The sequence below is a fragment of the Cetorhinus maximus genome, chromosome 6 (genome assembly GCF_964194155.1).
Source record: "Cetorhinus maximus chromosome 6, sCetMax3.hap1.1, whole genome shotgun sequence".
NCBI lineage: Eukaryota > Metazoa > Chordata > Chondrichthyes > Lamniformes > Cetorhinidae > Cetorhinus > Cetorhinus maximus.
In genome coordinates this window covers 50,327,632-50,354,826 of record NC_135884.1, presented here as the reverse complement: position 1 = coordinate 50,354,826, position 27,195 = coordinate 50,327,632, and the positions used below count along the sequence as shown (strand labels likewise).

General features: G+C 46.4%; 1 long non-coding RNA gene across 2 annotated transcripts; it reads left to right on the top strand.

The window, feature by feature from the left end:
* The first annotated feature begins 752 nt into the window (after positions 1-752).
* LOC144681323 (uncharacterized) lies at positions 753-24,663 on the top strand. Of its 2 annotated transcripts, XR_013576760.1 has the most exons (3): positions 753-1,111; positions 3,772-4,296; positions 23,905-24,663. It is a non-coding gene; the product is annotated as an uncharacterized LOC144681323 (long non-coding RNA). The 2 variants fall into 2 exon arrangements; XR_013576761.1 differs by lacking the exon at positions 23,905-24,663 and having other exon boundaries at positions 3,772-5,920.
* The last annotated feature ends 2,532 nt before the right edge of the window (positions 24,664-27,195 follow it).

Genomic DNA, 27,195 nt, shown 5'->3' with positions numbered 1-27,195 from the left:
CATCTGCAAGCTTCTAGTCTAATGACAGGCCTCTGGAATTCCAAGAAATGCTGGAGAGGCAGCAAGAGACAGGGAAAAATCAGACAGAGGTGTCACATGCCCTCAACATGGTGGTACACGAGGCGGAGGAGTCCGTCCGCCTGCTGGCTGATGAAGTGGTACCAACCTGTTCACACATGGAGGTCTCCGTGGGGAGGGTGGCGAACTCCATGGAGAGCCTGGTCCAGCAGATTCTGCCAGAGATGTGCACAGGCCTGCACTCCATCGCTGTGGCCATGGGAGAGCTTCTTCACTGGCTATGCGAGAGGGGAACAAGGCATCTTGATCTCCCTCCAGGTGCCCCTTCCTCTCAAGGAGTCAGGCAGCAGCCCTTGGGCACCCAAAGGGAGGAGAAGCAGCTGTTGCACACAACGTGGGACTTTCACTCAGGGCTCTCTGAGGCTGTCTGTCCCTTCCAAATCCGCTTTGCCTATAACCCCTTCAGCTTCGTCCTCTGTGATTGCAGAAGGAGCAGCTGCTGCACAGCAGCACAGTCAAAGTAAGCCGGGACCCTCCAGGACTTAGGTCTCCCGAGGACAGCTGCCAAGGTCCATACCAGCTCACCCATTTCATGATGCCCACAGAATCTCTCTCTTTCCCCTACCATCCCAACCTCCCCCACACCCCTCTACGCCTGCACATCTGCCCCATCTCTTCATTCATCTCCTCCCCATCTATTGCCAACCCCTCCCCCACCCCACCCATCCCAAGCACAGACCCTCGCCACCAACCAGTACCTCCTGCAGCCTTCCACTTGCAACTTGAAGATCCAAACTTTGAGAGAAGCTGCTGGTTGAAGATCGGGGCCCTGGGAGAAGCTGCTGGTTGAAGATCGGGGCCCTGGGAGAAGCTGCTGGTTGAAGATCTGTGTCTGGAGAAGTTGCTGGCTGAGGATCTGAGTCTGGAGAAGCTGCAGTGCCAAGAACAACCACCTCCTGGAAGCTGCTGCACAGAGAAGATCCACATGGTTGATGCTGCACCCACCCACTGCTGCACGTGCTGTTCCAGGGCCTGGTCACAGGAGGCCTCCATCTTCTCCTCATCTCCGAGAGCTGCACCAGGCCTTCTTAAGGTAAGTGCAGACATGTACTTCCCACATTGGTCCAGATGTGTCCTGGACCGGAATTTTTTCCCACTGGCACTGCGGATAATTGGGCAGGGGGTTGGTTGTGGGGGGTTGCATTTCTAGTCAGACCTTCATCTTCATCCCATTAGCAGGATGTAATTCCGTTTCACGCTAACCTCTAGTGGGAATTGTGACCTGCCAAGGTGGGTGGGAGCAGAAGACCCCCCTATCATTTTACGCCGGTGGGAAACCAATTTTTCAGCTCCCGCCATGATGTTCCCCCCTGCCCGCCATTAAACCCACCATGCTTCGGGGGTGGGGGCGAGGTGGGGCCACTGGACAATTCCACCCTATGATGCAATTCCCTAAACATAGATGTATGATCCATAAAATATAGATTAGTCAGCAGCCAATGCCATTAATTTAAGAAAACACTCTTTGACACATGTAAAGGCTCAGTACTCCCAGAAAGTGCATAATAAACAGTTTAATTATTTCTCTGGACTTCTACCCTGGTTTCCTAAAAAACAGGATTTTAGTCCCATTAATTAGTGTGAATTTGAAACTTTTACAGCTTTTTACAACCAATAAATAACCTTTGTGGTAAATTCAGTGCCTTGTTTTCAGCAGGAAAATAATTAAGAGGAAGTAAAATAAGCATTGGAGCTATAAATTAAATGGTGTTGGTCTACAGGATACAGCACAAAAGCCCAGTTAGAAAATATATGTAAGTGGGCAGAACATGTTGAACAGAATTTAATTTAGACTTGTGTAAAGTGCTTAGGAAGGAAAAATAGATGATTTGTATATTCTATAGTGTTGAAATAATGAAGGATGAAGCTCAAAGTTATCTAGAAGTCAACAAAGCCATAAACTGTTGAGCTGCATAGCCAAAACAGTAGAATGTAAGTCAGAAGATATAATGATTCATCTTTATAGTGCTCAGGTTAAAAACATTTAAGTAGTGCTGAGTTCTGTTTGCCAAGAAACAAGACAGGGGGTTGTACAGAGAAGAGCAGGATCCTTGAGTTGAATTTTCCCATGAGCTTCAGGACTCCATATAAGGACCAAATGTGAGTCCCAGACTGGCCAGCAGCTCAGGAGCCTTGGTTGGCCCACTGGGAGAGGTGGGTGTTGCTGAGGCAGCTCAAAGAATATGAGGGTGCCTCAAAATGGAGACGGTGTCAGAGCCTATAAAACAAATAAGAATTTAAGAGGGAGAAGGCACTAGAATCCTTGGATTGGAGGAAAACCCCTCATATGGACCATTGGGGCCACAGGGGTATCGTTTGCTGCCTACAACTCTCTCTTTGGGGATGGAGCACCTGGCTCCAATGGCCCCTTGGACAGCCACAGGGAAGTCGCCTCCATAAAGCTGGTGGCCTCTGCATGCAGAGGAAGTCTGCTCCACTGCTGCCAATGTGCCAGTGAGCATGGAAAATCACCCTTAACTGTGGCCTTAATTACTTCAATTGACTGCCTACCTCAATTGTATGGACAGCAGATCTGAAAGCCAGCCCATCCTCGGCAATTTCTAAGGTGGCAGGAATACATCAGGGAGCCATCCTGTAGGGGGTGGTGGTGTGTGTCAGCTTCACCTCTGACTTCTGAGCGGTTTGAATCGCTCCCACTCCCTGGGTTCAAGACCTTGGACTTATTTGGGGGTTGTGACAAAGTGCAGCAGACAACTGGTTTTGGTCCAAGAAAAAAACTGAATTTATTGAAGTCACACATGAACTTATAACATTAGGATTACATTGAGATTATACAGACCTACAAAGTACACTTAGTTAAGAATGGGGAACACACGGCATACCGAGGGAAAATCACGCTACTAATCCCCTTACCCTTGTCCCACCCCCAAAACCTAACTAAATTGAACTAGGAGAGGTCAGGGATCATGCTCACCAACCAGGGTTCCTTGACAGTTCGAAATCCAGCCAGGTAAGCCGATTGCAGTTTTGGGGTACGCTCTTTGTGTCCTCTGGGGCCTGCCGTCCCCACATGGTCCTGGTCTGTGGAATCTGCGAAGGTTCTTCAGTTGGGAGGAGGGCGCGGTTGTGGGTGGTCGATCTTCGTGGAGGGCTGCGGTTGCGGCCTTGTTGTCTTCGGTTGAGCCTGCCACCCCGTGCCCCTTGCCGTGATGTTGCCTGCGGGCCTGCAAACCTCCAGATCTCCTCCCTCCGCTTGGCTCAGCTCGCTGCTTAAACTCTGCTTCAACCGCTCCCAATTGCTCACTGCCCTGTGTCAGCTTTCAAAACTGCTCACCCTTCCATGTCCCTGCCCAGAACTGCCTCCTCTTCATAACTGCTGGCCCAGTTATACTGTTTTTTTCAAATTTCTTATCTGAAACCAAATCAAGGTTAGTTCTTTGTCTGATTTGGGCTTCTTCAGGTGATTGTTGTCTCGTTGTTTTTAATGGGCTCACATGATGTTTATCATTGTCTTCCTGCCCCCGTAACTAGTCTTGAACTGAAAGCCATTGTAAATGTGGAGTACTGATGGGTTCGCATAATTGCATTAATTGTTGTCTTCCTGCCTTAGTAGCGATTATTTATGCAAGATTTTGATGGGCTTTAGTTTCATGTAAGATGAAGTCTTTCTCTGGGTTGATTGTTTTAAAGGGAAGAATGTGTATTTTGTCTCCTCTCGTTGTCTCGTTTCAGGTAAAAGTCCAAATGTCATATCCTTGTTGATGATATGAAAAATGTGGGAATTTTGAGAACCCTTCAATCCTGGCATGGCTTTCCGCTATTTTCCTGGATCACCCAGCCTCCTAGCCCACCATGGGGGCTGGGGAAGTTCAGTCCCTCATGTGAGGGGTCTGACTTATGAGGGAAGATTGAAGACACTTGAGCTTTCCGGTACAGAAAGAATATGGTTCGGAGATTTTTTTTGTAGAGGTGTACACAGTTGTTAAAGGAATGGAGAAAGTAAACACAAAATATTACTTTAAATTCAACTTTGGGTGCAGATCAAACAAATGAAAGCTAACTTAAGGACTCATATGAAGAAATTTTTCTTCACACAAGGAATGATCAACATATGAAATGGGCTTACAGAAAGACTAGTGGATGCAAAAAGCTTGGAATCATTTACAAATTAAATGTAAGCTCCAAATAGAAACTTCAAGATTTCCCTGGATGGATGAAATAAGATAGGTCAAGTGGCCTTCCTCATCTATCTGCCTGGTATGTAGCAGTGGTTCATTTGTTCATTGTCACCATTGACTTAGTGGGGCCATTAGCATTCCCTTGCTTCTTCTCTGGCTTTCTTCAAGCCTCTCTCAGTCCACATCTCAATGTTATCCACCCATCCAATTTTTCTTCTACCTCTGTTTTTGCCCGCAATTTCTCCTTTGATTGTTGCCAGGACAAGGCTGTCAGGTCTTCGTTTCCAAAGCTCGTACTTAACTACCTTTCTCTCTCTAACTGTACTTGATTCCTGACCTTCTACTCTTGATCTAGCCCACTCATTTGCCTTTCTGTCCATCCAGCTGATTCTGAGCATCCTCCGCCATACCCACATTTCAAAAGCTGTTAGTCCCCTCTCATCCTCTTTCTTCAGGGTCCAACTCTCACATCCATAGAATGCAACTCTCCACACTAGTGACAGTACAAGATATTTTTTCAACTTCATGCTGATGCTTTTGAACTTCCAGACACTGCTTAAGATACTGGTCATGCTTCTCACCATTGCTAATCTAATGTGGCTTTCATTCTTTGATGTAACTTTGGTGTGTATCATTGAACCAAGGTACTTGAAATTGTTTATTGCCTCTAGCTCGGTGCTTCCAATTTTGACTTTTCCATTGTCATTTAGAGCCATAACATTGGGCTTTGCCTCATTTATGTTCAGTCCAAAAAGACTGACTGCGTCTTTTGACTAGGTCTGCCCTAATCTTTTAGCTCTCTTTTTGTCCTGGCTATGAGTGCAGTGTTGTCTGCATACCTGAGGCTCTGTATGCTACTACGTCCTCTGTCTGGGAACTCTTCCTGCACCATCCTCATTACCTTCTCCCACACAGCATGAAACAGCCTGCATAACAGAAGCTGTAGCAGGGCTAAGTAAAGACACAGAAAATATTGAGTTTTATAGCATATGGAATAGGAAACAAGTCACAGTGACAACCAGCTAGTGTAGGGCATTCATCCATATCTAATGGGCTACTATATGCAATTTGGTTGTGATATTTAAGGAAGGACACCATGGCACTGAAATAAAGGCAGCAAAATGATGTTTGTTTGAGGCTTGGATTCAGATACCGGAACCACAAAGTGAAGCGACAAAAGCTTATTTACACTAGGGAAGAGAGATTTACAAAGGATCTTATTGAGGTAGTCAAGGTGTTTAAAGGTATTGGCCAGTTCAGTCCTGAGAAACTGTTTACCGATCGCAATAAGAGAATCACAATGAGAAGCCATTTGATAAAGTTCAGAAGAGTGAAAATGAATAGACAGATCAGATCAAACTACCATACAGAAAGTGATAGATGTTTAGAATAGACTGCCAGGGAAATATTGAGAGCTGATAGCATAAGAGATTTTGAGCCAGTTTGGCGAGAGAATCAATTGAGGGATTTAGGTAGTGAACTATCTACTCAGAAGTCTAGGTTGGTCACATGGACGTGGATAATCTTCTTGGATAGCTTATTACTCAGGTGGCAAAGTTATTCCCAACATGTTAAAATTATCAATGATGTTCCATGGGAAAGAGGGATTATAGATTTTAAAATGGACATGTAAAATTACTTGTGTTTTTTGTACATAAAAAAAGGATTGAAAAATCAATAAAGTCATAAACACTGATGTAAAACCAGACTTTGTAATGAAATGGGTTTTGATGCATCTCCTTTCACCAGCCAGCTCAAGACTTGGAAGTTCATAGTAACAAGTAGAGACAGTGTTACTGCTGACTCAGACTGATACCTCACAATGGCCAGGGCTTGTCAGGACTCACTCAGATCTGGTGGCTCTCATAATCAACTTTGCTTCGATTAAAATGGCTTCAAAATAAAACCAGTTTCAATCAAGCACTTGGAAGCAAAATGGCAATTATTTTAGAAATTGGAACAAGTTTGAGAACAAACCAATCTGAATTGATTGTATCTAAAAGATAAATATGGCCTAAGACAAACCATTATTCTAGTGATCTAAAACGCAAGCTAATATTATTTAACAACTGTCACCTTGCTGAGGCATTTGGGGGAGTTTTATTAGAACCAATAAGTTCAGTAATTACATGTTTAGCTAAAGTGATTAGGTGGTTAAGGAATCAATGAGAGTGATTGGATAAAGTGTAACACCAATTTATTTTGACTGAGTTAAGAATGTTGAACATCCTTGAATGTTGAATATTTGCTCCTCACAATTATAATTATATTTCATTAAATTTGATATAATAATGTGAAAAAAATGGAGTTTAGTATAATAAAATTGATTTCTAGATAGCTTTTATAGTCCAACCAGGTCATTAATATTGAAAAAGTCTCACTCGGTGACTCATTAATTACAAGTCAAGACTTTTTAGATTTCTCACGTTTTATAGAATTGTCAGTTTTACAGGAGAAATTTGTTCCGTTCTTACAAGTAACTTCTGATGGTTCAGTCACATTAAAATTCCCTTGTAAAAGCTAGCAGATGATACACTAGGTCAAAATAGAACAATTGTGCACAGTGTACCTCAGTTAAAATCCAGTATAGACTGGTGAGATGTAAATCTCTCTTTGGGCAGGATTCTCCCATCCCACCGGTGTCAGGTTTCGTGGCAGGTGTGAACAGAGAATTCAGTGGCGGGCAAAAAGTCAGAAATCCACCGGCACAAAAACAGTTTGCAATTCTCCCAGTGGTGGGGTACTGACGGGTCAGTTATCATGCCAACCAGCGGCATGAATGTCATTTGCATTCATTAATATGTCATGAATGCTCATTAAAACAGCTGCTCGCTGGAATCTTGTCAGGCCTTCCAATCTCGCTTCACACCAGAGGGAAATCACGTCGGCCTCAAACCTGTTTGAAAAAGGCTGGCGTGCACAAGCCAGGCCTCAGTTTGCTGGTAACTTTGAGGTGAGTGCAACATACATAGCCTACCAGCCACAGCGTTGCACCGGTCTTGTTGAAATGAACGGCAAGCTGCTGGGGCTGTAGAGCTGGTCTGCTCCTACTCTTTGCCTACGTTCTCCCAAAGGACACCACTGTGCTGTGGTACTCAGACAGGCCTCCACTTTCAGACAGTGACCAGTACTGCAGCCAGGGTTGGGGAGTGCAGGGGCCTTCTACTGCCAGTGGCTGAGACTGTTGTCCACAAGGACGCCACTGTGCAGTCGTAGTCAGGTAGAACTCCACTTTCAGAAACTATCACTTCGACTGGGGGTAGGGTGTGAGGCGAGGGTGGGGATGACGAAAACAAGTTGGGCAATGGGGAAGGAAGGTTATGGAAAGGTGAACATGAGGGGGGCCTTCCTGGGTTCGCCCTGTAACTTGTTGTTGCTGCAAGAGTGAACAGGAGTCTGGTTAGAGAGAAAGGAGGAAGACCTCCATGGGAAGAAAGCCATTGAAAGCCAATGGCTTCATTAGCACTGTTAAAGGGCTACTCAGAACTCAGTGGCCTCACATCATCTCAAGAGTGACACAGGAATGTAGAATTTGGGAATGCAGGCAATAGTGAAGGAGGCATAGATGTATCATATATATCATTCCATCACTGAAGGCCTGTCACATGTTCATCAGATTTAACATTCCTTAAGGGCCAATGGACATCCACTCATTGACCATAAGCAACTGATTGGTCATCAGTATGCCACATCAGATATCGCAGCACGGAGCAAGTTTAGGTCACTCATCTCACTGAAACTTTAGCATCCCAAGCAGGGTTCAAAATGCCACATACCTGCGATGCCATCTTGGACACCTAGATGTGTGTGCTAGTGTCTCAGGGACAAGGCGGCATCAATCACCATGCAAGTAGGGCAGGAAAAATTATGGACGCTTACAGTTTCCAAACGTTTCATCTTCTGTGCTTCACATTCTTGCCCCTTGAATCATTAATGTCTTCAATGTTTCCTTTCAGAAAGAAGGCAAAAACAGATATGGATCCAGGGCTCAATGCTGCCTTTCTCAGGGTCCTAATACAATGGAGGGGGCGAAGGAGGGAGAGGGTTTCTGTGTGCAGCTCCAGCAAGAGGGACATGGTCAAGCGGTGCCAGAGCTTGAACAGGAGGGTCAGGAGGAGACACCCAGACAAAGGAGGCAAATCACCAGACCCAGGGTTTATCGTAAAAGAGTTTCCTATTTTCACATGAGCGAGAGGCAATGCTATGCATGTCTGTGCTTGTCCCGAGCTCTGGTACATATGCCACATTCTATATGAAGACCTGATGCCACATGGAGTTGGAGGGTATCCCTGGCCAGTGGCTTTGAAGGTGACCACAGCGCTCAATTTCTTTGCCCTGGGTCTTTCCAGGGACCAACAGGGAACCTGTGTGACATCTCTCAGTCCGCAACACATCGATGCATAAAAGAGGTCACAGGTGCCCTTTACAGGAAGGCCCATCATTATGTCAGGTTTGCTGTGGATGAAGATAGTCAGGCTGTGAAATTCAGCAGCTTTGCCGCCATCTTAGGCTTCCCAGGAGTGCCGGGTGCAATAGACTGAACCCATGTGGCTGGACAGGCTCCATGGCAGCAGGCCCTAACGTTTATAAACCGCAAAGGCTATCATTCTATCAACATACAACTGGTGTGTGATCACCGGAAGCACATACTGCAAGTTTGTGCACGGTACCCTGGGAGTTGCCATGACTCCTACATCCTGAGTCACTCCCAGGTGCCTGAGATTTTCGAGGGACCATTATGTCTGCAGGGATGGCTGCTTGGAGATAAGGGGTATCCACTGAAATGCTGGCTGATGACACCAGTGTGTCGCCCTCAGAGTCTTTCCGAGGAGAGGTACAACGCTGCTCTAAGCTCTACATGCTCCCTTATAGAGCAGACCATAGGGCTCCTGAAGGTGTGTTTCAGATGCATGGACTGCTCAGGTGGCTCACTCCAATACACTCCCGACAGGGTTTCCCACATCATCGCAGTGTGTTGCGCCTTTCACAATCTGGCAATGCAAAGAGGTGACCCCCTGCCAGGGGATGAATTGGAGGAGGATGAGAGCTCATTGGAGGATGAAGATCCGGAGGCCCAGGAACCTCAGGAGGCTGCTGAGGGTCAGGATGAGTGTGAACACGCCATGAAGGAAGCAAGATGTGGGAGGCGTGCCCGTGATACGTTAATCGCTGACAGGTTCCAGGAAGAGTAAAGTTAAGTGAGGGAATAAGTCCACATCTCTCCTAGCCCTCAGTGCCATTTTCTTTCATCTCAGGGGATGTCTACCCACTTGCAGTGAGAACGAGCCCCACATTCACACTTGAGCATTCTGACCTTATGAATCGCCAGATCTTTGCTTTGGTCCATGGGGCCCTGTGAGTGAGCTCACTCTGGGAACTGAGAGTCCACTGAGGAACAAGAGCGATGTGAGAGAAGACTTGAAGCCTTTGCCGGCATCTAATGATGCAAACATTGCTGTGACTGAGATGTGGACATGCCTGTGGATCTCCTCCTCCTGTGCATGTCTTTTCTTCTGCCACTACCACTGAGGAGACACAAATGCTGCTAGAATATCAATGCTGATGAGCTGCCCTCACTCAATGGTGTTCCTTGAGGAAGAAGGGTGAGAAACGCTTGCATCGCACATTTCCAATAAAGATTTAAACAGGTGCGGAGACTAGTTCAACTGAGGCTGACATCACAGGAATATGAATCTCACAGTGGGACACTATCACTGAATGGCTAAACCTCGAAATAAGAGGATCCAAAAGTGCAAAATCACAACAACCTCAGTTGCCAAGAACATTCACACAACCATTAAATGTATTAACAAAAGTGCAATTTATTTCCATGTATAACACACCCTTGACCCAAAATTGACATCAATTTTTCTTAACTTTCCTAACTCTCCCCCTATGTCGGGGGACATCCTCTAGTGGCCCGAGATCTGGAGGGCCCTGGCCTGATATGGTACATCTGTTCAGGGACAGAAGCCCCCTCGGCAGCTTGAGAAGCTGGATTGGATGGGGTCACAGGCAGAGGGGACTGTGAGCGGCTGCACATCCTTGGAGTATCCTGAGAGGGGGCCCCAGGGTGTCCGGCTGATGCTCATCCTCCCTGTGGGTGCCTGAGGGCCCCACCCTGACTCCTGTAGAAGATGGTGCACCTGGAGGGAGGTCAAGGTGCCTCACCCCCATGTCGCTTACATCTTGATGATACCTACCAGGGTGTGTGGCCATGGAGTGCAGGGCCGAGCGCAAATCCAGCAAGACCTGCTGGACCAAGGTCTGCATGGTGGTTTCCAGCCTTCCCATGGTGACCTCGAGGTGCTCGCATGTTGGAGCCACGACATCAGACAGAATGCGGACAGACTCCTCTATCGTTTGCTCTAGTCTACTGAGTGACTGTCAAATCTCTGCCTGATGTTCTGACACCTGTCGTTGCATCTCCAGCATTGATTTGGCGGCCACTTCCAGAAGCTCATCATCTGACTTGGACTGAGTAGGTGGCTGGTCTCCAGCAGTCCTCTGAGTGCCGGAGACCTGGGCTGTCCCTGCTTCCGACTGCTGTGGGGACATGTCAGTGAGGTGTTCCCCAGAAAGTGAGGCTGAGCTTAATCTACAGCTGTGCCCCACTGACCTGTGTGTCTCTGAGCTGGTGGAGGGTGTGGGTGACGGTCCTTCCAGAGTTTCCTCTTCAGATGTAGTCTGGGGCCTCAGCCTCGTGCTCGGCTGCCTTAAGGGCCTTGATCTGCTGGTGCCTAGAAAATAGAAAATAGAGTTTCAGTTGCTGAGCATGAGCTAGATAAGCCTGTATGTGACTCACTGTGATTGTCAGGATTTGATGAAGTGATGGAGCTGTGATCTGTACTAGATTGCTGGGAGAGGCCGATCTCCCCCTCCCCACAGGAGCGATCCCTGACCTCCCCAGTCAGCTCGTCTGCAGCTTCATCAAACTCAGTGAGGGCAATGATGTCAGCCGTCCCTCCCCCAGTCTGTGATCTCTCCGCTTGTATGAAGAAGAAAGAAAGGCATGTGCTGAGAAGGGATGGAGCAGAGGTTGGGTGAGATACATGTCCCCTGTGTGCGGTGAGCCCTCCCCAGAAGGGCCAGAGGATGGAGTGTGAGCAACATGATAGATGGGATGGTGGTGATGTGAAAGTCCCGGTGAGAGACTGAGTGGTGATATGTGTCCCCCACTAATGGTTGTGTGAGATTTCTGAAGAGAGTAGCCGTTTGATTGCATGATGCCATGATGAGAGTTTGATATTGGAGGGAGTTGAAGGATGACTTACCCTGGCGAGGTGGATGAGATCATTCATCCTCTTCCTGCACTGGATGGTGTTTCGGGCGCAGTTGCCAGTCATACTGATCTGCTCCGTGACCACCTCCCAGGCCGGAGAGGTGAGGCTGCTGTGCTTCCTGCACTCATCCCTGGGATAGAGGATGTGCCTGTGTGCCCGCACTCCTCTGATAAAGTTCTGAAGTGCCTGGTGGGCGAAGCAGGGTGCTGCCTTCTTCTTGAGGCTTTCTGCCTTTTTCTTTTGGCTGAAAGACATCTCTGCAAGTGTCCTGAAGATAGGTGGGCTGGAGAGGGTGAGGTTATGCGTTGGGCTGGCGGTTAAATGTGGCGTTCGGGCCTTTGACCCTGCCAGCTGACAGTGGGTGGATGAATCAACTCCAAACCCACCAGGCGATTCGGCCCAATACTCGCCTGTGCGTAATTAACGATCCTCCAAGCGCAAAATCGGGCGTGAGTTCACGCCATTCCAGCCAGCGGGATTGGCGCTGCTGAAACCGCCTACCACTGCACTTAGTCTCATAAGTGGAAAATTCGACCCTTTATTGGTGTTTCTATAGAACCCAGTGAAAATGACTTTGGACATTTTCAACCCCACCCCTGAATCCACAGAACAAGCCTGCCCTTGAAATATAATTAATTATCCGTCGTTTTCCTGTCTGTCTCAGATAATCTACTATGTGTGGAAAAACTGAGAAGTGAGAAAAGCATATTTGGGGTGTTATTCTGTGTCAGAGGTTGAGATGATGAGCTGGAGCAGAATACAGAAACATTTCACCCGTTCCATAGCTAACCTGAAAATGTTTAGAAATGGGATGTAAAAGTTGTTCTCATTGATGAGCACAAAATTCACATTCTAAAATAATTAATAAAATAATCCAGCAAGTGTCCTAAACTGTATACCATCAGGCAGTGGAGATATCTAGTTTGTAACATGTATTCTCACCACTGGAGGGTGCCCTTGCTCCCCCCTTCATAACAGCATTCCGACATAAATATGCCATCATGGCAACTTGAGCTTTATAACCATATAATATGTAATTTTTATCACATAAAAAAATCAATATCTGAAATCTACTCCTTGAAAAGCAAAGCTGTTTAATTATAAACTGTATATTTTACTGATGGTAATGTCACTAGTACTGTATCTAAAATCCAAGCCTTTTGACATGTCTTTCCTTTACAACCTTCCATTTTCTTAATTTATTGTAACCTAAGTCGGCCTTTGATAGGTGTCAGAATAATGGAGATGGATCCTCAGAAGAAATCAGAAAAGTCCTATTCAGATCACAGGATCATGAACATGGAGAGATAGAAATTCCTCTCTTATATTTTTTCAATTCCACCTTCAGTGATTCCAAAGATCTGGCTCCGCAACAATGAAATAATAACAGGGCAGAGAAAAAAAAAATATCCTGGCTTTGTGAAATGGCCACCAGCAGATCTTTTAATGGCCCATTTGTTAGATCACTGAGGACCCGCAATCCCTGCCTATCTGCTGACCAATTTGAATCTGAGGTTCTACAATCAGTGTTAGGGTCCTGTTTTCCACGTGCAGGGCAAGTGACATATCTTTCGGGTGGCTGCTGTGCACACTGAGCAGTCACCAGCTTTCAATTTGGTTGCCTTTTTCCAGTTTCCAGGAGGAGTTCAGATATCAGAGATTGTAACCCGATACATTGCTCTGTCCCCCAACCACCATTTTATACCCCATCCCCGCCTCCAAAAAAAAAATCAGGTGGAATGGAGTTCAGTTCCTGCCCCCATATCTTTTGCCTTCTCGTAACAACTATCATTCTGGATTTCTTTTCATGATGCGTGTTTGAATTTCTGATTTAAAGCTTCACTGTACAGAACATCAATATCAAAAAATTGTCTTGGTTCCCAATGGACCACCTTCAAAATAATGTAATTTGTGGCTCATTTATATGGATGTTGATGCAGTTCCTGCAAATTACACTTTCCTTTGGTACAGCAGTTTGATTCCCAAAGCTGTATAATCATTTAGTCAGGTGTTTCAAAAAAAAAGATTAAAATAGATTGGAAACATGGATCAAATATTAAAACCAGCAAATAATAGCAGGTTGGCTGCCATCGGCAGTTTATCAAGTTATATTGCACATAGTTCACCAACATTTCAAAGGCTGGAAGACAAGTTTGAAAGAGCTAATGGAGTTGGATGTTAATTGAATGTGTGCTGTACTCTGCAGTGTATGAAAGATATTCTAGTGTGCATCTGGTGGCTGTCCATTTATCATCCATTGGGACCATTTTATCTATTGTTTCTTGTAAAAACTGGCACAAGGAATGTCATTTCACTCGCAAAAGGATTAAAAATGTGGTGGAGAGCATATTGTACAGTCAGTGTGGTACAATGCATCTGGTAAACGTCAGTAACCAAACTAGTGGCTATGATAGGGACTTTAATGGACCATCTTCTGATTTGATGTTATTGGTTGAACTGTTCAGAATACCAATAAACTCATTATAAATTTTAACTGAATGCTTTAAAGCACAAGTCACTCCAAAAGAATTGATTTCTATAGCCTTACTTCACATTACTATTAAAATCTGCCAAATTAGGCTGATTCTCCTGAACAATTAGCTTAATTAAAGGTACAAATGAAAAACTAAGGATTTAAAAGCAGCATGGTTGCCATTTTAATATAAACAACTTTAAAAAAGATTTAGACTGTATTAGGTGCATCATACACAACACTTAAAGAGTGAGTGAGGGCAATATTTGTTAGCTCCGGGATGACGATGGATGATTAACCTGTGCTTGCTGCTTCTGATTAAGGCAGCATGAAACCTTCAAATGCCAGTTCACTATAAAGAGGGTAGAGTGCAGAGTAACCTGAACTTCACTGCTGAGTGGCTGCATGTCACAGCACCCAGAAGGGTAAAACACAATTCAACGGGAACAGGTGAAACTGTTGCCAACTGTGAATTGGGACCAGTTGAAAACAGCTGATTCCGGTTGCTGAGCAGCTGACACTGGTTGCTGAGGGGCTGGCTGTTGCCGGTTGGGAATAGTTACCATCGGCTGGCTTTTCCAGGCTGTGGAAACAGTTGCCACCTATTTTTTGTTTTTGCTAATCCTGATTGAGGCGAACTTGTGAAAGATAATTAGCAAGCTCACCCCTAGGGTGGAACTTTTCCTGAAATCGGTCCTGCACTGCTGCAGGAGCTATACTCCATCACTGAGGCACTTGCTGACATCCATCAGTATCAACGTGAGGGAGGGTGGGCGTGGCATCTTGATCTCACTCCAGCTTCCCCTTCTCCCCAAGGAGTCAGCCAGGGGCCTTCGGGCACACATAGAGAGGAGGATCAGCAGGTGCACACCCCAGGGCCATTCACCCAGGTGACTCTGCGAGTGACTGGCCCATCTGAATCCCCTCTTCCTATGACCTCAGTAGCTCCAGCTCCACAGGCCGAGGAGGGTGGCACTGCCACACAGCAGGACCCGAAAAACATGCCAGGGTCCTCCAGGTCTCAGCCCTCCAGAGCACGCCCACCAAGGTCATCGCACACAATCGGGCGTAGCAGTAACATCCTCTGCTGTGGATGTCGGGAATGCACCAAGCTGAAGATGAAGAGGATTTAGTTGCACAACATGGGCACAGGTATTAATCACTTGCATGTAATGTTGACCATTGTAATTCCACTCCCAAGAATGTTTCCTTGTCTATTGGTTCCTTGTTTGTGTCGATCAGATGTGAAACCTTGCTTCCTACACAAAATGAAGGCTAGTGTCACAGTCCAGGGCCTCTCCCCTGTGCCGTGTGTAACCTTTTGAACAAAGTGATTGTCTGGATTCAAAGTCACTCTCCAGATCAGTGATGCCTGAACCTCCATGTAGCTTGTGTTTGCTGCAAGAATCTCATACCCAAGCGTCACTGGGCTTTGTGATGTTCTCTGTGTGCTCTCAGCACCATAGAGGCAGGGCTGCCCCTCCCTCCAATCCCATCACCATTCCTGACAGGTGAGGGTGTGGTGCTGATGGGAAAAGGTGATGAAGCTTGCCAAAGGATCAAGTGTTGTTAAAGTGCACGTGCCCGCTGTATCTCAGCAGTGTCTCCATGATATGAGCCTCTTCACAGAGCGTATGTGTGCTGCCCTCAGCCAGACAGGTGTCAGACATTCCCAGATGCAATGTGAAGATCTCAGGAGTGTCCTCACTGCATCTCATCATCATCCTCCTGGAATCTTGTGGCAATGAGGGCCTCACGAGTATGCCTGCCTCATCTGGCCAATGTAATGGCCTCATCGCCTGCACCCTCGCCTTCCAGGACCTCACCACCCTCACTCCTTCAACTTCCTCCTCATCAGAGGAGACGTACAGCTCTGGCATCTCCTCATCATCCATGTCCTCCCCCCATTGCATCACCAGGTTGTGTAGCGTGCAGCAAGCCACTCTGATGTATGACACCCTCTGGGGAGTTACTGTTGTGCCCCGCCAGATCTGTCCAAGCACCGGAACCTCATTTCAGGATGCCAACAGTGTGCTCCACCACACTCCGTGCTGTGGTATGACCCTCGTTGTACCTTCTCTCAGCAGCAGTCTGAGGCTGCCGCACAGCATCACCAACCATGTCCTTTGTGGGTAACCCCTGTCCCTGAGGAGCCAACCCTGCAGCCTGTGTGGTCCCTGGAAGATGTCAGGGACCTGAGACCTGCTGAGGATGTACGAGTCATGCACACACCCACATGATCCATTTTGTTATGGTCGCAGAGCAGCTGAACATTGAGAGAGTGGAAGCCTTTGCGGTTCACATACTGGACCGCTTATTGCCAGGGAGATTTAAGAGTCATGTAGGTGCAGTCAATGGCACCCTGCACCTGTGGGAATCCGGATACCTGAGCAGATCCCAGAGCTCTTGCTTCCTGGCTTGCCTGATCACTGTCAAAGTTGACAAAGGTGTGTGCCTTGGAAAAACGGCGTCAGTGAGTCCTGGATACATTTGTGGGTGGAGGCTTGCGTGATCCTGCAAAGGTCCCAGTGGAGCCCTGGGAGGAGTCACTGCCGTAGAAATTGAACGCGGTGATAACTTTCGCTGCCAGTGGTAGTGGATGCCCTCCTGGCCCCCTGATGCTAAATCCTGCAGAATGTGACATATGTGAGTGACCAGTTCCCTTGACGTGCGCAGTCCGGTTCTTACACATCTGCAGGTTGCACGTGCGCTGTCTATAGACCCTGAGTCTAGTGAGGCGCCTACGAACAATGGCTCTATGGGTTTCATCCTCTGTGTGTGGAGGAGGTTGTCCCGCCCCTTGGTCTTCAGGGTTCTGATCCTCCCCTTTGGCAAACCAGGTGCCTCTATCACATTCTTCCCCTTCTCTCCTGCCAATAAGCAATGAGGCAGAGAGCAAGATCACCAGGCTCCATTTTCCTGATGGTCTCCTCACTGCAATATCAAAGAGAGAGAGAGACGCAAGAGTCATCAATTGTCTTCTAAGGGCTACTCTTGGGCAAGTCATCGCCTACAGCTGCCTCTCAAGGTCCCTTAACGCATGCCGGAGAGTCCTGGCCACCACATGGATGCCGAGTGTTTAATGTGCATGATGGTTGACCATGCCCACACCTAGCACCGCACCACACCACATAACTGAGTGGCAGCAGCTTCAGCCACTTGACTGCATCCTGAACTCCCATCTCAGGCGCAGGCATTGCCCTAACCTGCACTCCGAGGCTTCACAGTTTGATTGGACCATGAGGTTGACTTTTCAACGTGAACTAAAACATAATGCAAGGGCGAGGAGTTCACCCCTCCATCAGTGTTCCATGGCCGCCTTTCCCAACAGGATCCTCAATCTTGCCCAGTTGCCCAATGGTCCTGCAGCACCACAGCACTCATTCGAGTTTGAACTGTGCCCACAAGGGGTTAACGGTAGAGGAGCAATCATTGGCACCCTCAGAAATTAGCACTGCTTGAATGTGCACAATCGCTTGACTAGCCTGACTCCAAGCATGACAACTGAGCTCAAGCTACACGCTCTCAGCTGCGGAAGAGTGCTCATCTTTGATATGTTTTTCTATTTGCTCAGCCGTTTTCTCCCCCCGGCCAGCATGTGTTAGTGTGCGACCTTCAGTGTGTGCTACCATGACCATCACCCCACTGACCCCCTCCCCCTGGGGAGGGGACAGTCGCTTCCTGGATTTAGTGCCAATCTCACCACTGAACACCCCCGTCCCAATTGGTCTTGGAAAATCCCGGCCCTAGAATTAATACCTTGTGCATCGACATGATGATGTAAGCAATTGTGGAAAACCAGTGAAAAACTGAAAGACACCGACTGCAACTGCAAGTTCCAAACTTTTATTGGTAAAATGCAATTAAATTAAACGTTACATTCCAAATAAAGAATTCATCCACAGGCCATGAGCAGAATTCCAGAGTTGCTCCAGGATCTTGATCCCACCCAAAAATTACACGTGCAGGAAACTCAAGCTTGGGCAAGGGAAGCACCGTTTAAAGCTAGCCTGCACCACCTACAGGCAGCCAGCATTTCTTAAAGGGAGAGTGCATTCTGGCTGTACCAGGTGCTAGGAGTGGGTGGAGAAAACATTCTGAGCACGACTAATAGCACGATAGGGAAGAAAGTGATGCAGCACTGGAGGCCGTGGTGAACGAGTTGGACAGGAGGAGAGATGTCCTCTAGTCACAGCAGGGCCAAGTGTCCCTTCAGACAAACTGCGAGAAGGCAATGGATGCAGGTAGCTGTCACAATCAATGCAAACTATGTAGGCCTGAAGACCTGGATGCAGTGCCGACAGAAATTTAATGACCTCACGTGTGGTAAAGGTCAGTGTATTCTTTTCACGTGCCGTATCTTAATATTTGAACCACGAGCCTCAGACACTGCTCAATTCAACACCTCTGTTTCACTCACTACCAACAATTTCTATCATCATTCAGAGCTTCACCTCATCCCACACTTTTGCCACAGCTGCAAGTCCCACCCAAGTCTCACAACTTACACACACAGCCAATTGTTCAACCCTGACAGCACGTTGCCCAGACAGATGGCACCACACTCACTGACACACTTCTCCATCTCTTGCAGGACAAGGAGGTACATAATCAAAGGCAACAGCATCTCACCAGGAGGGACAGGCACAATGGCATTTCCTCACCCCCATTGAGGAGACAGTGCTTTTCAAACAATGACTTAGGCCAGGGCCAGCAGTGGGGCTAAACCCATTGAAGATAACAGTATGTCCCTAGGTAATCACCCCCACCTCTCACTTCCCCCTTATCCCACAAGCTCTTCTGATTTACAAGCTGCAGGCAGTCCACATCTAACTTTCCCCCACTCCCCTCATCACAACCCTACGCTTGTTCCTTTCTCCTTTCAGATACCCAAGAACGTCAGCCCGGCTAGGCAGTGGTGGAAGTGCAGAAATACAATGATGGTGAAGAAACACCATAATTTGTTCTCACACTCGTAGCCACCAGCTTAAGTATTGGCACTGCGTCTACTTTAAAGGGTAGCTTAGAGGTGGGATCTGCACATGGTGAGACACCAGGCATAAATAACCTGCAGCCAGGGCGGGACACAAAGGTAGCACAGGTGCCAGCTCCCTGGTCACACAGGAGTTCCACTGCAGAGGACTTTGATGGGACAGCATACAGCAAAAGGCTGATGGTTATGTATACAGAAATGGTTGGTTCATTGGCAGGCCTGCCAGAAAGTCAAGGGTCACTTTCAAGGTGTTTGGAGGAGTCTGGCATCAACTTTGCACAGGGCTTTGCACAGAATTTGGAGACAACCCTTTTCCATTTTGGAAATGGTGGCCAACACTATAAAACAGCTTGCTGACCCAATCGCAATGCAGCATGTGATGTCTCAGTTTCAATTGCAGCCTAAGCAGAAGCCACCCGACATCTGACAGCTGCAATGGAAGTTCAGACTATGGACACACAAACTCAATATGCTGCCATGCAAGCTCAGACTGCTGTCACCATAGCTGTCAGTGTGGAAAGGGGTTTGCAGGGTGTTGAAGCATTTCAACTATCTGTCCTCCTAGACATTGCTAGGATTACAGCCTGAGGCAATGACAGTGGCTCTGTGCAACATGAAACTGCTGCTCCCTCTCAGGATGACGGCATTGATCGTTCCATTATTGTCACTCTGCCAGTGCTTTGTAACTGCCTGTCAGCCAGCCCGCCTAGACTGCTGCTGCCTATGAGAAGGTGGTGTAGTCTAGACAAAGAGCTGCTTGAGGTCATTGTACAGGGCCAGCTGCAGTCTCCCCCAGTGAAAGTCAGCAGCCTTTCACTAGTCTTGCTGCAGCCCCTGGGCTAACACTACGTAGGCACCAGAACAAGCAAGCACACGGAAGACAGGCACTAATGGAATGCATAATGGTGAGTAGTTGACTTTTGTAAGAAATATTGGAGGAATTGATTTATAAATTTGGTTTGGAATGTTTGTTTTGTTCTGGCTTTTATTACAGTATTGTAGTCTTGTGGACGCTGTGATAGTGACAGAGGCAAGGTAAGATGTGGAGCTATTGGTGAATGGGGAATTGGGAATGTAGTCACTGGTATTGCTGTTGAATGGGCTATCATGGACAGCCTGATCAAAAAGGTCCTATTTTGGTTACCTCCTCCCTTTCACTCTCTTCCTCCTTTTTTCCTCCTCCTCATCCTTCTCAGCTGGTAGCAAAGGCTGTGCCTCATGAAGGTGAGATGAGGCAGCAGACCGTGGAAAATCTTGACACACACTCTGGCGAGCACTGCAGGGCTCCACCAGAGAACTCCAGGCAGTAGAAACATTGTTTAAGCACCCTAATAGTCTGCTGTACCACATGTGGCAGTATGGCCTTCATTACATGGAGGCTGCCCTTGTATCGTTGTATTGCACACTGGAGTCACAAGCCATGTCATCAAGCTATGCGTTCTTTCTGCCTGCTTCTCTGGCATGAGAGAATGTGTTCAGCTCTCTTTACATACAAAGCCCCGTGATCTCCCTTATGCAACAGTGGACAATGAATTGTGAGATGTTGCTAATATTGCCTGCTCCAGCATGGAAGGGACCCAACTTATAGAAGTTGATGGTCACAAGGACCTTTACAGCCACTGGTAATACAATCCTTGCTCTACTCTGAGGTTCCAGTTGTGGCTGTAGCAGTAGATTTTAGTAAGTATCTCCACTGTGAAGTGTGATATCTGAAGCATTGTTCCTTTCTGAGGTTGAGGTAGGGTAATTGCTTCCTGAAGACCCTGGGCAGATATGACTTCTTGCTGAGAGTCCTTCTCCTCTTCCTCCTCCTCTCCCTTCCAACAACTTGACCCTGTCTGCGTCACCTCTGACATTCTCTCTGCCAGAATGCTGTCCAAGGTGGATGCAAACCTTTGTACCCACAACTTGGAGAAAATGCTTTATGCAGAACCCTTAAAATCTGAACCAAGTCCTTCAGCACCTGTTGCAATCAATAACCACTGTTTTGGGCACAAAACAGAAACATAGAAAGATTTACAACACAGACCGACAGACCGAGGCCATTTGGCCCATCGTGCCACTGCCGATTGAAAAAAATCTATCCAGTCTAATTCCACCTTCCGGCTCTTGGTCTAAAAGCTTGTAGATGAGAGTGCCTCAAGTGTACCTTCAAGTGTTTTTTTATTAAATGTGATAAGAATTTCTGCCTCTACCACCCTATCAGCCAACGATTTCCAGAACGCCACTATCCTCTGGGTAAAATAATTACTCCTCAACTCCCTGCTAATTCTTCTACCAATTACTTTAAATCTGTGCCCCACATAATCTAAATCAGAGCAAGTCATACTTAAACATACAGGTCTAGCTTTCCTGTGCCTTTGTGCACCGGAGTGTGTAATCTTGGGGAAACCAATTGCATGGCTTAAAAGTTCACAGGGCCTTGGCTGTAGGTGGGTTACGCAGATAAATACATTTACATCAAGTTACCTCAATCTTTTATGGCCACCTATGAACCCCTTTGCCTGAACAACTCTCTGACCAGAAATCATTCCCCTGATTCTCAAAGGTGAATAACCATTGGATCAGAGACTTACTTCACATTGTGACTAAATTTACCAGCTCACAGGAAGGAAAGTGATTCTTCTGATGTATTTTTTAAAGTAATTTTTGGAGCATTTTAAAAAAAAAATCCTGCTCTGTACTTTTTTGTTTCCTAAGAATGCATTTTTATGGCCTAAGTACATTCACTTTATAAATTGAAAAATATTTCCGAGTTGTAGGTTTCTAAATGTGCCACGCCAAATGTACATGAAACTTTCATTTTCATATGGGCCGGGATTTAATGTGAGTGATGAGAGACCCCCACGCCCCCGCCCACCCCACTGGTTGGAGAATTGATGGAAGCCCTGTGTAACTGAGGCCAGACATGATTGAAGTGCCTGAGGGCTCTTAACTGGCTGGTGTCGGGCGTTCCACACAATCAAGCGCTTGAGAGTTGCCAGTTAGTTAGAGGCCAGCTGGTCCATTGCCAGAAGTGCTGCTGAGAGCAGTGGCTGTTGCTGGTAATGCTCCAAGGCCCAGCTGAGGATTGCCACAGGATCCTTGGACGCAGGTGAGTGGGGTGAGATGGGGATCTCGGGGAGGGGGGGCCACCAGAGATGAGGAGGCTGGAGGCAGTGTGGGAGAGTGGGGGGGGGTGTTTGTAGAGAAGGGTTGGAAGCAAGGGCAGAGGGGTGGCTTTCAGCGGTCCCCTCTCCTCCTGATGCTTGGTTCCTCAATCTGCCTAACAATGAGGGACCACCCCTACGAAGCCACTGGCAAACCCAATGAGGTTTGCTGGGCGGCCTTCAGGGAGCACAAAAGAGTTGTGCAAGCCCTATTAATCCCTGAGCCACCGCTAATTCCAATGGGCTCAGGGATAATTGCTCTCAAGAAGCTTATTAATCAGCTTAATTGACATCCCGCTGCCACTGGGTGGGATCCCCACACCAGGCCCTGCCAGCTCACAGTTTAAATGGAGGCAGATTTCCTGACACCAGGAATCCAATGCAGGTACCCCTGCCTAATTCACCTCCACCTACACCATGCCCATGGGCATGACATATGTCATTCTGCCAGTGGTGTCAGTCCTGGTGCTTTCCTTGGGCCCAGATTGTTTAGTCTGATTTACGTCTATTTTAAGGGCCTGTGCACATTCTAAGAAGTTCAGGAAGATGCCTGAGTCAATTTGACATCAACAAAATGGGCATGACATTGGGAGCATTTTAAGGTCTAACTTCTGAGTTGCACCCTATGCTGCTCTGGTTAGATTCATGCTTTGTGTGCAATGCTCAGCTCTAGCCATTGAGACACTAGGAGATAATAAGGCATTGGTTCATACAAAGAAGCACCTAAAGTTGGAGAAACTTGGAATTTTCAGTCTTGAAGAGAAGGACCTCTATTAGCTACATCTATGAGATGGTGAGAGTGTAATAGAAACGTTTCTTCAAATGACAGTACAACAGGGAAGCACAGATTTAAAGTAATAAAAAACAATGCAAGATCTGATAACACACAGACTGGATTTCTGGAGCAAAATCCCTCAAATCATTTTTTAAATTAATTCATGGGATGTGAGCATCACTGGCTAGGCCAGCATTTGTTGCCCATACCTAATTGTCCTTGAGAAGGTGTGGATGAGCTGGCTTCTTGAACTGCTGCAATCCTTTTGTTATATGTATACCTATACACTGATGTTGGGGAGGGAATTCCAGGATTTTGACCCAGTGGCAGTGATGTATTGGCGATATGGTTCCAAGTCAGATTAGATGGTACGATTGGAAAAAAAAATGTACCAGCTTTTTAGATAGAGAGCGAGGGTGGGCTGAGTGACCTTCTTCCCAAATCTGATTCTGTAATCTTGTCTTTTAACAATGAAGGTAATGAATCTTTGAATGGAAGTAACTATAGCACTGAATAAACTATTGAAGAACAGGAAACTGAGTCATCACATTTGGAAATTTGAAAGCTAGGAACCGTTTATGAACAGAGTATCAAAGATACTGTTTTTAAATATCTAAATATAGATTATTAAGACAAGTATATTATAAGCAAAACCTTACACGTGGTTTCTTATATCTTTACCCTCAAGAAAATACTCAATTAACTTATCGAATGTCTTTCAATACTTAGGTCTGTGTTCTAATTCATCATTTTCTGTATTCATTTTCAAAGTGGCAGTCATTAATTACTTTGGAAAATATAAGTTTGTCTGTCAGACTGATGTCTGTCAGTTGTTTTCACTTCAATTCTCATTAATATTTCATGATTTCCAAATTATAATTGGCGGATATGCCAGTTGCGGTGTCTTTCTAGAATCTTGTGCTCTTTCTTTTGACAGCCGTACCAGATATAGTTCTGAACCTCTTGAGTGCTATGTGGACGTACATCTTATTAATCAAATTTTGGTTATATTAGGTGAGGGAAGAATGTGAGCCATGGCACCAGCACATCTCCATGTTCAAAGGTGGTGCTGTGCAATCTTTAATGTTCACCTGAACCGTGGAACAAGCAGTGATATCATGCCTTAGCTCATGCATGAATACTGACAGCCTAGGCAACGTACCAGACCGCAGGGCTACCACGGAACCATATTGTAACAAGATTCAGCTACTTCAGGGGAGGAAGTTGAACGAAAAAATCCTGGCTAAATGGAATTAAAACTAGGATTAATTTTTAATAGCAGGTGACAATGAAGTTTTGACGTTCATTTTGCATGGAGGAAGGAGAAAAACACAGGCCGGGATTTTCCAGCCCCACTGTGGCGGGATCCACCGTGGGGGATGTGGTGGGCCAGCCAAGACTTTCGGCGGGACAGGAAGATCCCAGCGGCGGGCGGGGCTGGAAAAGCCCCGCCACATTAATTTTAACCATGTGGAAGACCAGAAGTATTTGAACCAGCAGAAAACAATGTGATATAATATGTAATCAAAAGTGGTAAATGGCCACTACCAGATGACCTGAAACCTTTCCTTATGGAACCTTCTTGTCATGTAGATGAAATATAAGCAGTTCTTGGTGCTGAAGCTTAGATACTGGAATGATGCAATGTGCATTAAGTGTGTACTGCTTGAAGCTGGGAGTATCATAAAGTCTCAGATAACTATTGGAATGACAAGAAATAAAGTGGATCATTTTATTCATGGCAGGGCCTGGGTCTGTTGCTATGGCAATGGTGACTGCACTTTTCTTAGCTTCTCAACATGTTTCTGGTTCCTCCTGCAAAGAATTCGTTTCATCCAAAGTAAAATATTTTGGACCAGTAAAAAAATGTCAATGGAATTGTCTGTTCAAATATAAACAAAAAGTCATTATAGTCATATTTAGGCTCAATCCAAGTTCTGTAGGTCTTGCTCATAGGGAAATATAGACAAATATCCAATGCTTTAAAGCTACACTTGGGCCTGAAGCTCAACCTTACCCCCTCCCCATGAACTCTTACCCAATGGGCAAAAAAGGAAGTTAAAATCCTAACAATTGTGATCCGACATCCAAGCCGTGGCATTGCCAGCCACAGTATTGTTCCCGGAGATGATTCAGGGCCTGGATGAAGCACCTTCTAAAAGCAGGCAGGGTGTAAGTTAAGATTCAATAGTCACTGCCCGATGGGCACTACAGCCCGAAAAGCTGACTGGACTAAAGCGGCTCAGGCAGGTTTTAAAACCTTGCTTCTCTTTGAAGGTTTTGTGGGCCATGAGGAGCAGGAGCATTATCCCCCCAACCCCTTACCCCCTTTCCTCCCCTGCATCCCACTCCAATCCCCGCCACTATAACCCTCCAAGTCTCTCAAGGAGTTCTTGGGCCCATTTACCTCCAGCAACCCGAATATTTTCAAGGAATCCCCAGCCCCGACATTCCTCTAATTTTTCACTAAGAGGAATCTTTGATCTGCTCCTCCCCACTACAAAGACAGGGAATCCCTTCCACCACTGCTTGACAAGGATGGTTCACGTGGGTCCCTGGCTGTGGCCTCCTGCTACGAGATGCCCAATTCTGCCTCCTGACAAGGTAGTCAACTGGTCTGCTATCCAGTAGGACCCATGAAAATATTTATTCAAATGGGACCCTGCCGTTTAGATCAGCAGTGCCTCTCCATTCCTGAACTTGCCATGTTTATCTCCTATGTAACTATGTTGCCCTTCCCCTAAGGAAAATCAAGGCTGGAATTTAATGCCCTCCCCCGAGGTGAGTTTGGTTTGGGGGGGCGCATTTAGTCGGGTGGAAGGGTGGCGTGTGGGGACCCCACTGCTTTTCCACCTTGCCCCAATTAAGTCCAGGGCAGGAAGGCTCATGGGTGGCCTTCCTGCTCCACTGCCAATTGAGGCCCTTAAGTGGACAATTAATGCCCACTTAAGGCCCTCATCCCATTGTCACTGGTATTCACCCAGTGGCAGGTAGGGGGCTCAGCATGCGAGAAGCCCAAAAAGCACATGGTCTTCCGGTTTGGGGTGGTGATGGTAGTCCCTTGTTGTCAGGCATTCAGTGCCGAATCGAGGGATCCGGCATCTGGGAGGGGTACACCACTGAGGACCACTTTGCCGCTGATTTCCCTCCTTCCCTGTGACCTCCCCTCTTGCCATCATCCACCTGTGGCCTGGGATCCTGAGAAATTCTGGGCATCGGGTGGGCACATGATCAGCAACAGCCACCACTTCTTTGTGCCATTGCTGAGCAATGCACTATGATTGGTCAGCAGCTTTTGGGAGGTGAGATTTCCACTCCTGGGGTCTTGATCCCAGGAAAGGTCTGCAGCCTCCCAGTGAAGTGCCTGACTGACAATTAATTTGGAGGGCCTTCCAAAAGGAGCGACATGGGGCTCTCACCAGCTCTCCAGCTTGTGGGCAAGACCCCGGTCACCTCCATTAAATACCGCCGCAAGGCTTTTGTTCAGAGTATGATGGAGGTTTATTAAAATTAAACATTTAGCACTGAAAATACAATGAAAATAATATGTATATTGAAGACTTCAATTTGGGAACTAATGGCTTGATTACAGTGTTGGAAAGATTAAAACCAATTTCAAAGAAAAAAATCAATCTTTGAGATCCTGTGGGTCATATCTTTTAATTCTGAGGTGCTCCAATGAACAAATCTAGGTATCCAGCCAATGGAAACCGTCACCATGTTATTTATATGCTGGTCTTGCTAAGTAATAATGTTTTTATCATTTGTCCTAATAGTTGCTCAATATAAATACTATTTCTAAACTAACTGCTAACTAAGGTCGACTAGCAGACTCTGAAAGCACACATAGCTGCTTTAACATAGCTATTTAAATAGTCCCAAAGTGGCTCTGTCTGGGAGATTGTGACTGATTTATAAGAGGTTTTAATTTGCAGATTTGTAGCAATAATGGACACAGTGTAGCCCATGCACTCATAACACATGAATGCATCTGTCAAATGTAGCTGCACTTATATACTAACTCACTAACTCATTTTCTGGAACACTAACTGTGATGTGCCATCACAGAGTTGCTGAAGTACCTACATTTGTTTATTGAAAACACTGATTATATCAATGATGTTTCAGTAAAGCTATTTTAACACAAATACCTGGAATCATTTCCAACAGATAAATGCTTTCTATATAATAGTGGAAATGGTATAATACTAACACAAGTCAACCATTTTGGGGTATAATTTATCAACACTGATAAGATCACTGTTAAGTATTTCATCAAGGTAATGCTGCATCCTTCAAATAAAC